General features: G+C 35.6%; 1 non-coding gene across 1 annotated transcript; it reads left to right on the forward strand.

Annotated features, from left to right (window-relative positions):
• The first annotated feature begins 11,401 nt into the window (after positions 1-11,401).
• LOC128284730 (small nucleolar RNA R71) lies at positions 11,402-11,508 on the forward strand. The gene has a single exon (XR_008275153.1). It is a non-coding gene; the product is annotated as a small nucleolar RNA R71 (small nucleolar RNA).
• The last annotated feature ends 968 nt before the right edge of the window (positions 11,509-12,476 follow it).

Consider the following 12,476-nt stretch of genomic DNA (forward strand, 5'->3'; position numbering starts at 1 on the left):
TGAAATTGTACATATGTTATAAGTTGATATGATGGAAAATTATATATATTTGTGTTATAAGTTCATTATATGCATCTAAACTAACCGATTTGATAACTTTGTTAAATGTTTATGAAAGTGTAAGGTTTCCAAAGATGCTATGTTAGATATCAATCTATTACAATTGTATAAATGGTAGAAATGTTAAAGTAAGTTAAGTAAATTTCATATAGACTTACTAAGCATTCAAAGTGCTTACTCATTATTCTCTTTTTCCTTATAAATTATCGATTTTGTGAAATGCGTCGTTTGGATCACCACAAAGCTCACATTATCCTATCAACGATGCGATAAAATTTTATTTGTTTAAATCTCAGTTATGTGCTATGTACATAGGTGTTTAAAACATGAGTTTATTTGGAAATCATAGTTTGGTTTGAATCATGGTTAATGATTGATAACATGTTTGGAATTTTGGATGACCATTTTGATTGTGAAATGGTTTGGCAAATGATGGTTTAGCATGAACAAAAGCATAATGGTTTAAGTGAAGTATGAATAGGCTAAATTGGTAGGTGTAGTGCCAAAGTGGCATATTTGATTGATTGAACTTAGAAATGGTTAAATGATTATTTTGGATGGTATTTTGATTGGTTTTATGCAGGACTAAGGGTGAAATTATGCACCAAATAGATCAATGCCATTGGTAGCTTGAAATAGGTATCAAATGACCTAAAATGTACCAATAACAGAGTCATTGTCGAGATGAGCAACCTTGCTCGTCACAACGTTGGCCAATAGATTGTGATGTCCTGACATTAAGTGGTCAGGCATCGCAATGTGATCAACTATTTGGCAATGTCATGATGTCGACCCTAGATTTTTAAAACTTTGTAATTTGGTCCTATTTCATGCTCGAGTCAACAAAAGAGTTTTTATAAGCTTGATTAAGACTCAAATTTAATTGTATATCATAATATCTGAGTGTTTATGACATGGTTGAATACTTGAAGGATTTATTTATGATATGATTGATCTGAAACTTTGAAAATGTTGCAAATTATTCCTTGTTCAATTTCAGGTTGATTTTAGAGCATACGTAAGCTCGTATAAGACCCGGTAAAGGTTGCAATTTGTGATTATGAATTGAATTAACTGTGATTGTATGATTTATATTTAATTTGAATGTTAATTGTCTATTTTTGCTCTGGCAACAATTGTAGCATCTTATAACTTGGACCCAATGATTGGTTTGGATGAGGGGTGTTACAATACTAACCATTATAGTTATCGAGGCCTAAACTAACTATTATAACCCATTAGAAGGGCCAATAATAACTTCTATTTATCAATCAGATACAATATATTAAATTCATTTATCTATGTTGCTTTACCAATAAAAAGGGTAATAAGGTTATATTTACATCTTTCCCCTTTGTAGCCTTAGCTCTTCTTTGAAAGTTACTAAACTTATCTAAGATTGTTCGAAGATAAGATAATTCAAGCGATACTTTTAGAGACCAATTCTGAAAGTGAGTAAAATAAATTTCTTTTAAAAGACTACAACTTGAGTTATAAAACATTTAAAAGAAATTTCTTTTAAAAGACTACAACTCGAGTTATAAAACATGAAACCAAGAATCACTGAAAGTGAAAGAATCTAAAATTTATAAACTTTTCAACCATATAAAGTAAATAAGTCCACATTACCTAGGGAATATATTGCAAAAAAATTTATAGTTCACTATTGACGCTATTATTAAATAGTATGCACCCAAAATAAAATTTTCCTTCTCTTCCATATTCAAAACTAAATCTCTATAATAGCCTCTCATCTCTTATAATTAATAGAAAAACAAAGTTTAATAGGGTTACCTATTTGATTCTTTTTTTTTTTTCCTTTATTTGATTTGAACACAAAAGTTTAACAAAAAAAATACACATTTTTAAGTTGAGAGAAGATTTGTATTCACATTTTCAATGCATTAATCTAGTTGTAAGCTTGGGTGTTGCTCCTATTTGGATTTGATTCCTCCAATCCTAGCCCTAAGAAAGAGAGCAAAAGCATGAGAATCTTTTTTTTCTTGGTTTTCTCTACGTAAAAAGAAAAAAGCCTTATAAAGTAATCCGAAAGATTTTGGTTTCATAGCTAATAAGTTCTGCCATTCTTGAAGTTTTGTTAGAACTAATTAGGCCCTTGAGTTAAACGCTCATTACAAATAAAGCTTACCCATAATATAATTATAAAATCATATAAACTTACAGGTATTACAATCTTCGCACCTTATTAAAAATTTTGGCCTCTAAACTTGAATTATCTTTTTCAAATAAGTAGGCATAATGTTCCTTTATATCTTTTTTTTTGTATCATATATAGTGAGGTAAAGTGCTTTCTAACTTTATTCTATGATTTTAAACCATTGAAACATGTTTTTGTTTTTTTTTTATCTTCATTTTTCTTTCATTTTAAAACATTTTTCAAGTTAGAGTGAGAAATTTTTTATTCTTTTATTTCTTGATTTTTTTTTAAAACTTAAATATAGTTATAAATGAGTTTAGAATAGAGTGGAATAGTTGAGAATCAAGTTAGAATAAGAATTGGTTAAGGTTATCTTGAGATGCCATAATTGAAAGCTTATAGAATTTTAAAGAGAGAAGGTGTATGAGTTAGTGTTGCTTGTTACTCTTGAGTATTTACGAGCTTTTGATACGAATTATAAGGTTAGACTAGATTCTCTAGTGTTAGAGGTTTAGAGCTTTAGATGTCTGTTGTGCTAAGATGTATGTCATGTTTAGTTTTAGGTGATTTTTTTGCTTAATTATGTTTTCCTAGTTATGTTTTATAGTTTTGGTTTAATTGTAGTGAAAGAAGTGGTTGAGTCGTAAAAGGCCAAAAGAAAGAAAAAAGTTATCGATGCTTGGCGGATATCAGCTTGTGCTAGCTTAAATTAAGTTTGTAGTAGAACTTTATTAAGTAATTTAGTTTAGGATATTACCACAAAAATTATGTTCTTAACGTGATTTGAACAGTTATGCCAAATCCGTGATTAAGTAGTTGTTAAATGGTATAATGTAAGACCTCAAAATTCTCGAGACTATAAAAGATGTTATTTAGGGAAATAATAATAATATTAAAGGTGATTAGTTATTTGGAGAGAAAGTATGAATATTGAAAATTTAATAAAGACTAAATTGAAAATGCGTAAAAGTTAGAGGATTACAAGTGAAAATTTACCATTTTAGAAAAGGATGTGAAGTCAAATAAATAGTTTGTTTTTTTATGAACGTGACATGGATATGTATTGATATGTAGAGTTAGAAAATCAAGATATGGACTAAATTAAATGAAGTGAAAAAGTACAATTGTTAATGACCATGTGTCTAGGCCGTGTGACAGAGCCCAGATCGTGTAGCTCCAGACATGGCCATGTGGTCATCCCACACACCCATGTGTGATCTCACACGTCAGTGTATATGGGTAGTGTAACTCTCTGACTTGGGTCACACGGCTGTATCACAGGTCGTGTGCTCCCCTGTGTGAACCCTGCACCTAACATGTTAGAGGCATACAGCCGTGTGTTTATGTGACAATCTGTGTCCCAGGCCGTGTGTACCCAAAAGTGACCAAAATCATGCTCACCTTTCATCCAATTACATGGGTACCTAAACCAATTCATAACACATGATCACAAGACAATAACCACACCAAAATACAACCAAAACATACCAATTTCAACCACCTAAGACTGAACCAAATTGTCATTCATGAAGATACAAAAAAATACTCATACCCAAACATTATCATTTCATATCACCTATACTAATCTATCTCAGTCTCATTATATCATATTTAAACATGATACTTACCATTCCTTGGACAAACACTTAAGCTGAACTTTAAATTTAACAAGCGTACTGTATAAGATTACCATTCTACAACATCAAAAATGCCAAAACACCACACATAGCTAGGAAACATTACAAACATAATAATTTGCCCTATTACATGCCATATAAACAAAATGTTTACAAAATCTACCAAAGGAGTCCTCGGGATAGTGTGATTCCTCGAGTTGATCTGACCTCTCAATCACAAAATGTAATCTACAAAACAAAGGACAAGACACGAGTAAACTTACTTGAAGCTTATTAAGTTCACTAAATTAAACGATAAATCTAACCAAATTAAACATAACAGATCAAATTATAACATTAAATAATTCGACTTGATGGTCGTTAATCACAGCTCATAACGGTGAGTATTACACAGTGCATTAATTCACATCATAACTTGATGGTCGTTAAACTAACTAATAATTCGACTTAAAGCAAGCGCACCTATCGAACAGTAGTATAGTTATGGTGAGACCAGAATATCGTATCCACGAGGACTAAAAGTACAAGTAGTTACTCTCTTTTTCTTATCTAGCCTAAGAATTTAAGGGTGTTTTTAAACTAAACTAATTTTCTAATTTATCTAGGATCATGATAGAGGCGAAAGTTGGAAAATACTTTAGGAAAACCAATTGAGAAGACAATACCCAAGAAAGAATCCACCTAGACTTCACTTATTATCTTTGACTTAGATGGCTTATTCACTTGACTTATTCCGTAGAAATCCCTAATTTATGTTAATATCTCTCTCGAGACTAAGAAAAACTGACTTTAGGTTGATTAATTGAAATCTCTTTTTAATTAAAATCCCTATTGTCGCATTAACTCGATCTGTGGATTCCCTCATTAGATTTGACTCTAATCTGGCAGATTTATGTCATCTTATCTCTAGGATTGCATTCAACTCTGCTTAATTATGAATGATCTACTCTTAAACGGGGACTTTTGCTCCTCTGAATAAGCACATCAAAAACCTGGATTAATATCCTGAAATATTAAAGCAAGAATTAAAACTCATAATTAAGAATAAGAACAAGTATTTATCATATAAATCAAAGCATAATAAGATTCGTCTTAGGGTTCATCTCCCTTAGGTATTTAGGGAGTTTAGTTCATAATAATAATGGAAAACATCTCAAAGTTTAGAAAACAAAAAAACATAAAGAAACCCAAGAACTTCTAGGAAATTAGGTGGAAATCTTTAGTCTTAATGTAGATCCTAGCTCTGAGGTGATTCCGATGGCTAGTCGCAAGTATTTTCTGCCTCTAACTCTGTGTGTCCCCCTGAATCCTCCTCTAGGGTGTTTATATAGGCTTTAAAATGCTTCAGAACCTTCAAAAGTGCCCTTTTTCGAATAAAACTAGGCCCATGCCTGTGTGAAGGTGCTCAGGCCGTGTGCAATACTGAGTTGGTTCATAGTTGACACGGAAATGACACACGGGTGTGTGGATCACCTGTGCAGAAGTGCCTAGGCCGTGTGAAACACTGATTTAAGCCCAATTTGTCCGTTTTTGGCCCGTTTCTCGCTCATTTTGCTATCCTAAGCTCTCCTGAGTATAAAACATGAAATTAAAAGATTAGGAGCATCGAATTCACTAAAACCAAGGAGAAATCATTCATAAATATGTCAAGCATGGGGTAAAAATATGTATAAATTATGGTTTATCAAATATCCCCATACTTAAGCATTTACTTGTCCTCAAGCAAAATCCTCAACTCACAATCAAAATAAATTCTTCTCAACTTATAATTCTCATCAATAATGTTTCAAAACAATTCACAAGTAATCATACATTGAAAATTTAACTAAAAGAACATTAAGGTTTCAAATAGTCAAAGTTGAGCATTTTAATCATAAAATTATAGGCATCCCCCTTTATCTAAGTAATTATCTTTTAATTCCAAATTGACAAGGGTTGACATCCTCACTAAAGATTCACTCAAATCACTCAAAGTGTTTAAGTTTGAACAGTTCAGCACTCAATAGTCAAACATGAAAAGTTATTACCATAAGCTTGCATGAAAATCAAATCTTCACCACATTGAATGAGATGATACACAAATCAAAAGGTCTTAAGCAGAGTTATAATGGGGCTTGGGTTAAAGGTGTGGATAAAGGCTGCAAAAGAGGGTTAGAATCGAGATTAATTTAATAAATTACCAAACTTAGAAGGATGAAGCAAATTGCTAAATTACAAGAAAGTGCCAGAATTCGGCTATCAAAAGAAAATGATGAGAGCTTTTTCTCAATATAATAACTTTACTTAACCAAGCTCTTTATAACAATAAATAATTGTAACTATACTTTTTTTTTAAGAATAAGAACAAGGAAAATACATAATAAGAAATAATTCAGCAACTGGAATGAAAGAACAAAGTTAGGTAACTAATTAAATCAAATCTCGATAAAAAGGAGTCAATGAAAAGGGAGAAATTCTTAATGAATCAAAAAGGGTTAAATTGTGGGTTATTATTAAGGGTAAAATCAAGAAATAAAAGTTAAGGTCCAAAGGGGTTCACTAGGGGTCAATTATGTGGGTAGGCTTTTATGGGGTAAATAGGTTAAAACCTAAGTGCCTTTATCATTTTCATATATCAAATCAAAAGTGTGGGCTTGACATGTATAATCGAAGCAAGTTCTAGAATAAAAAATCAATATTGACTCACTCATAACCAATAAAATTAGTGAGCAAGAAAGATATATGCTCTAAAAGGCTCAAAATCTCACGAAATTTATGGGTATTTGATGTCAATCCTGTAAATTCAAAACTTCAAGATAATACCTCAATTTAGGGAAATAACCTAGCAATTTTAATTCCCAAAAGTCAACTTATCAAGCTTGATTCTCTAATGTCTTTAAATTTTAAACAATCAATGCACAATTACCTATGATTTACTTTAAAAACATATCAATAAAAATCATAAATCAATCAGAATTCACTCTAATAATGATATAAGAAAATTATTTGAGAACAAGATAAAAATTTAGGGATTTTTTATAATCATTTAAATAACCTCCCCACACTTAAGATGTACATTGTCCTAAATATACAAAGATATATAATAATCATATAAGCATAATATCAAAAGAGAATGATAGAAGCGAAACTTTCCTGAATTTTTGAATGAAATCCTTAGAATAGCGAAGGCTGGATTTGTAGATATGACCAATGAAAAGCATGATTCTGAGTTACTAATAAGAAAATAAACACCACTGTGGAAGAGAATTAAGGCTTACTCGATAATAACCATTAGGATAAGCATAGTACAAAATATAAAAACATAAGTCTTCAAAAATAATTAAAAGAAAGATAAAAATAAAAATAAAAATAAAAATAAAATAAATAAACGGACTCAAAGGTCCTCATCATCGGTGTCGTGAGCCGGTGGCACTAGAGGGGCGATATGGAGGTGCTCGTAAATCTGCCGCAAAGTCTCGTCGATACTGTCGAACCTCGCATCAAGACTGTTAAACCTCCAAGCATAGTACTAATAGAAATCAGTAAACTCCTCGAATGGCACTCCTCGAAAACTGGCAGCAGAAGGAGCGTGGTGGAGGCTGTGGTGGATCCTTGTGAGGGGGAGGGACATCATCAGTAATATCCTCTAGCTCATCCTGGTCATCAGACTGAACGAGTCGGTACTAAGGGGGGTCGAATCCACGGCGTCGCTCTATCATCCTCATATGGATCATGCTAGAAATTCCCTATGGAGACATCTGGCCGGCTAGAGTGAGTGTCGATGACATCTCTGGAGTGTCGAAGAGGCCGAAATGTCTAGCTAGGGAAGTCACGTAAGGGCCAAGGTAGATAGGGCCCCTCTTATGGCGATCCGTCTGGTGGCGAAAGGCGAGGGCGATAAAATATGCCAAGTCGAATACATAGCCAGTTGCCATGCTCCATAGGAAGTACGCGTCTGTGGTGCTAACCACTCCGATGCTCTCTCTCCTTCCCGTCAAAGTATGAGCCAAGATGGCATGAATGTAGCAAAATGCTGGAGGGAGAGAAGTCGCCTTCGAGCGACTTGTGTCATAGGGGACCATGCTCGCTGTAAGGTCAGTCCAACAGCAAGATGGTGAATAGTGGATGTGACGATGAAGCTGTAGAAAATTTTCTGAAGTCATGAACTCCTCAGTGTAAAGACCCAAAGCAGCTCCAAACTCGGGTACACTCATATGCCTGACAAGTCTACCAAGTGTGAAAACGATAGTACCAGCCTCATCATGTGTGTTCATCACGTGTTGTAAATGGAAAGTAGTGCAGAACTCCAATATCAGCTTTGAATATGTAGGCTCAATGATTGCAAAGAACCGATCCCATGGCACGGTATCAAGATAGAAGTGAACAAGGTGAGGAAGTTAGACCTGCTCCAAAGCGGCCCAATCAATACATCGGCCCACTCCTAATGGTCATACACGTAGTAGCTGAAACAAGTCGTCTTGTGGGCTAAAGGAGAATCGAAGCAATAGGTGACGAGCTTCGATCGAGACGCTTGATGAGGTTGCGCCAGGACCTTTTTGCTTTTTTCAAAGCAAGGACAGCAATCTTCTTGCCTCTTGTGTTTGTCATGATGGGTCGTCTGTGGTTACCGAAGGTATGAACGGTCGGAGGTAGGAGAAAAATGGGAGAAAAGAAGAGAACTAGAAAGAAAGGGGAGAAAGGAGGGGGAGTCGGCCTATGGGGGAGCATAGGCTTGGGGATTAGGCCGTGCGGGCGTGGGTCGGTTGGACGGGGAAAGGGCTTGCTGTGCGGATGTGGGCACTGGCGTGGAGGAAATGGGTGAAGCCGTGCGGTGGGGATGGGGTGGAAGGGGAAAAAGAAAGGAAAAAGAAAAAGAAAATGGAAGGTAAGAATGGGAGAAAAAAGAAAAGAAAAGAAAATGAGAAGGGAATGGGGGCTTGCGGGGGCTAGGTTTTGGGAGATTTTGGGGAAGAAGAAGATGATGAAAAAAATTAGGGATTGGGGGGGTTAAAAAAGGGCACAGCCGTGTGAGCCCCATGTTGGACCACACGGCCGTGTCACATGCCTGTGTGGCTCGCGTCCAGCCCGTGTTACCACGAAATTTGAATGTGTAATTGTCACATGGCCTGGGGAAACGCCCGTGTAGTCAGGCCGTGTGGTGTATAAGGTCGCGTCGCATGCCCGTGTGCCAGGTTCTTCGCTTCTCCCACATCCGTGTGGTATACCACACGCTTGTGTGTTCGAACACACAGCCGTGTGCCTTGCCCGTGTGGCTCCCTGACTTAATTAAAATTTGAAAAATTAGCTCCAGTTTTCACACGATCTAGGACACGCCTGTGCGTCCAGGCCGTGTGCTTCACACGACCGTGTCGGACGCCCATGTGGATCAAATTAATGGCCGTGTGGCTCGATACTTGAGGAATTTTTAGCCCTGTTTCCACATGACCAAGGACACGCCCGTATGTCCCGGTCGTGTGAGACACTGTACCTATACAAAAACATTAAAAATAGCTAAAATAAACTAGTTAGTGGTGTTAGTACTCGGGTTGCCTCCCAATGAGCGCTTATTTAGACTCTAAGCTTGACTGAGCTCTCATTCGCATGATTACAATGGATTAAGGAGTTGAAACTCCTTACTTTTGCTATCAATTTTATCAAAATAAGGTTTGATTCGAGTATTACTTACCTTAAAAGTTCCGAATTTAGTATGTGTTACCTCGATTGTACCATGTGGGAAGATGTTCATTACTGTGAAGGGAGTTACTCCGTCTGTATTGTGCTCTAAAGTATCAAATCGGGGGTCATTTTTATCTAACAATACTTTATCCCCAACTTTAATTTGCTTTATTACATCCTTTTGCTCATCGTGGTGTTGCTTTGATTTTTCGTGTGCTTTTGGCTTCTCCTTGACATGTGTTTGCCATTCATCTAGTTCATCGATCTGAAGCCTTCGTTCTTCGTGAGTCGCTCTGTTTTTGTGGTTCGGATTAGAATGAGGCTCCATCACGTTCTTCCTAAGGGATTCCTGCAAAGAAGTTTGAGTTGTAATGTTATTTAAATTAACCGAACTTAAACTATCATCTCGATTACTAGATATTTTAGCAGAATCATGAGCTTGGAGAGTAATCGTGTCATCGCCTACACGAAGTATCAATTCACCTGTGCCAACATCTATGATAGTTCTTGCAGTTGCTAAAAAGGGCCTTCCTAAGATTAAAGGCACGTCACTATCCTCTTCCATTTCTAGAACAACAAAATCAATTGAGAATATAAATTCATCAATTTTAACAAGCACGTCTTCAATAATACCCCTAGGAAATCTGATTGTTTTATCTGCCAATTGAATGCTCATCTTAGTTTGTTTGGGTTCCCCAAGGCCTAGTTGTTTAAACATTTTATAAGGCATGACATTAATAGTTGCCCCTAAATTAGCCAAAGCATTGTTAACATTTAAACTACCAATTAAACAAGGAATCGTAAAACTCCCTGGATATTTTAACTTGTTGGGTAGCTTATTCTGTAAAATGGCTCCAATTTTTGTTTATTTACTAAAAGCTCCTTTAAAAATTTAACTGCGTTTGGCATCTGCGAAAGAGCTTCAATAAACGGTAAGCTAATATGTAATTTCTTTAATAATTTAAGGAATTTACCAAATTTTTCATCCGTGTGGTCATTCCTTGTCGCACTTGGATATGGCACACGAGGTTTACATTTTCTACTTACCGATTTTTGTTCACTGTGGTCCACCTCATCCTTACCTTTACTTACCACAAGTCCTTGCCTCGATCCTGGTTTAAGTTCAACTAACCCTTCCTCATCTCGAACGGTAATCGCATTAAACTACTTCCTTGGGTTAGTTTTAGTATTACTCAACAAACAACCTTATGGTCGGTCAGAAATCAATTTAGCAAGCTGGCCTATCTAAGTTTCGAACCCTTGGATTGACGCTTGTTGATTCTTAAGTGCTGTTTTGGAATTCTAAAAATGAGTTTCTGACACAGAAATGAATTTCGTTAGCATCTCCTCAAGGTTCGGCTTCTTTTCCTGATAGTAAGATGGTTGTTGAAAACCTGGGGAATGTTATGGCCTTTGATTTCCTTGGCCACCCCACGAAACGTTGGTATGGTTCCTCCAACCTACATTATAAGTGTTACTGTATGGGTTATTTTGAGGTTTAGAATTATTATTACCCATATATTGAACTTGTTCCTTCGCGGTGCTAGGGTTAAAGGATTGATATTCTGTGTGTACTCCTCCTCCATTTGAATCGCACCTCATCTCTGGATGTACCTGACTAGAACCATACAAACCGTCAATCTTTTTATTTAATAGTTCTACCTGGTTAGATAGCATAATAACCACATCGAGGTTGAAAACACTAGCTGCTTTTGTCGGCTTTGTTCTCATGACTTGCCACTAATAGTTATTCAGTGACATCTGTTTAATAAATTCATAAGCCTCTTTAGGTGTTTTGTTGTTTAAAGTTCCACCAGTGGCTGCGTCGATGAGTTGTCTTGTTGAGGGGTTCACACCGTTGTAAAAAGTTTGAACCTACAGCCATAGAGGTAACCCATGGTGAGGGCACCTTCTTAATAGATCCTTGTATCTCTCCCATGCATCATACAAGGTTTCTAGATCCATCGTCACAAAAGAAGAAATATCATTCCCTAGTTTAGTCGTTTTAGCCGGAAAAAAATATTTTAGTAAAAATTTTTCGGTCATTTGTTCCCAAGTTGTAATTGACCCTCGTGGTAACGAGTTCAACCATTGTTTAGCTTTGCTTCTCAATGAGAATGGAAACAACGGAAGGCGTATGGCATTGTCAGAAACGCCATTGATCTTAAAAGTGTCGCAGAACTCCAGAAAATTCACCAAATGAGTGTTTGGATCCTTATCCTGCAAACCATCAAACTAAACAAACTGTTGTATCATTTGAATCGTGTTAGGTTTCAGTTAAAAATTATTTGCAGCAATAGCAGGTCTAACTATACTCGGTTCAGCTCCTATTAAAGTAGGTTTAGCATAATCATTACATAGTATGAGGAGCAGGATTCTGATTTATTGGATCTGCGGCAACCACAAGAGGTAGCTGATTATTCTGATTTTCAATCATCCCCTTGGTTGTAGTTTGACGATCGTCCTCTTGTCCTTCCTCTATGTATCGTAGGCTTTGCCTTATTACTCTTCGATTTCTGTGAGTTGTGCTTTCGATCTCACTATCAAAAAGTAGAGGTCTTGACGGGTTTCTTCTAGTCATAAACTATAAAAACTTGCTAGAAGCAAATAAAAGAAAATTTTAATAATTTAAGCAAAAAAAATTTAAATTTTAATAAAAATAAATGGCTAAAGTAATAAAAATTAAGTGTTCCTAATATCTTAGTCTCCGGCAACGGTGCCAAAACTTGATGGTCGTTAAACTAACTAATAATTTGACTTAAGGCAAGCGCACCTATCGAACAGTAGTATAGTTATGGTAAGATCGGAATATCATATCCACGAGGACTAAAAGTACTAGTAGTTACTCTCTTTTTATTATTTAGCCTAAGAATTTAAGGGTGTTTTTAAACTAAACTAATTTTCTAATTTATCTATGATTACGACAGAGGCGAAAGTTAGAAAGTACTTTAGGAAAACCAATTGAG

This window comes from Gossypium arboreum, chromosome 11 (assembly GCF_025698485.1).
Source record: "Gossypium arboreum isolate Shixiya-1 chromosome 11, ASM2569848v2, whole genome shotgun sequence".
Classification (NCBI taxonomy): domain Eukaryota; kingdom Viridiplantae; phylum Streptophyta; class Magnoliopsida; order Malvales; family Malvaceae; genus Gossypium; species Gossypium arboreum.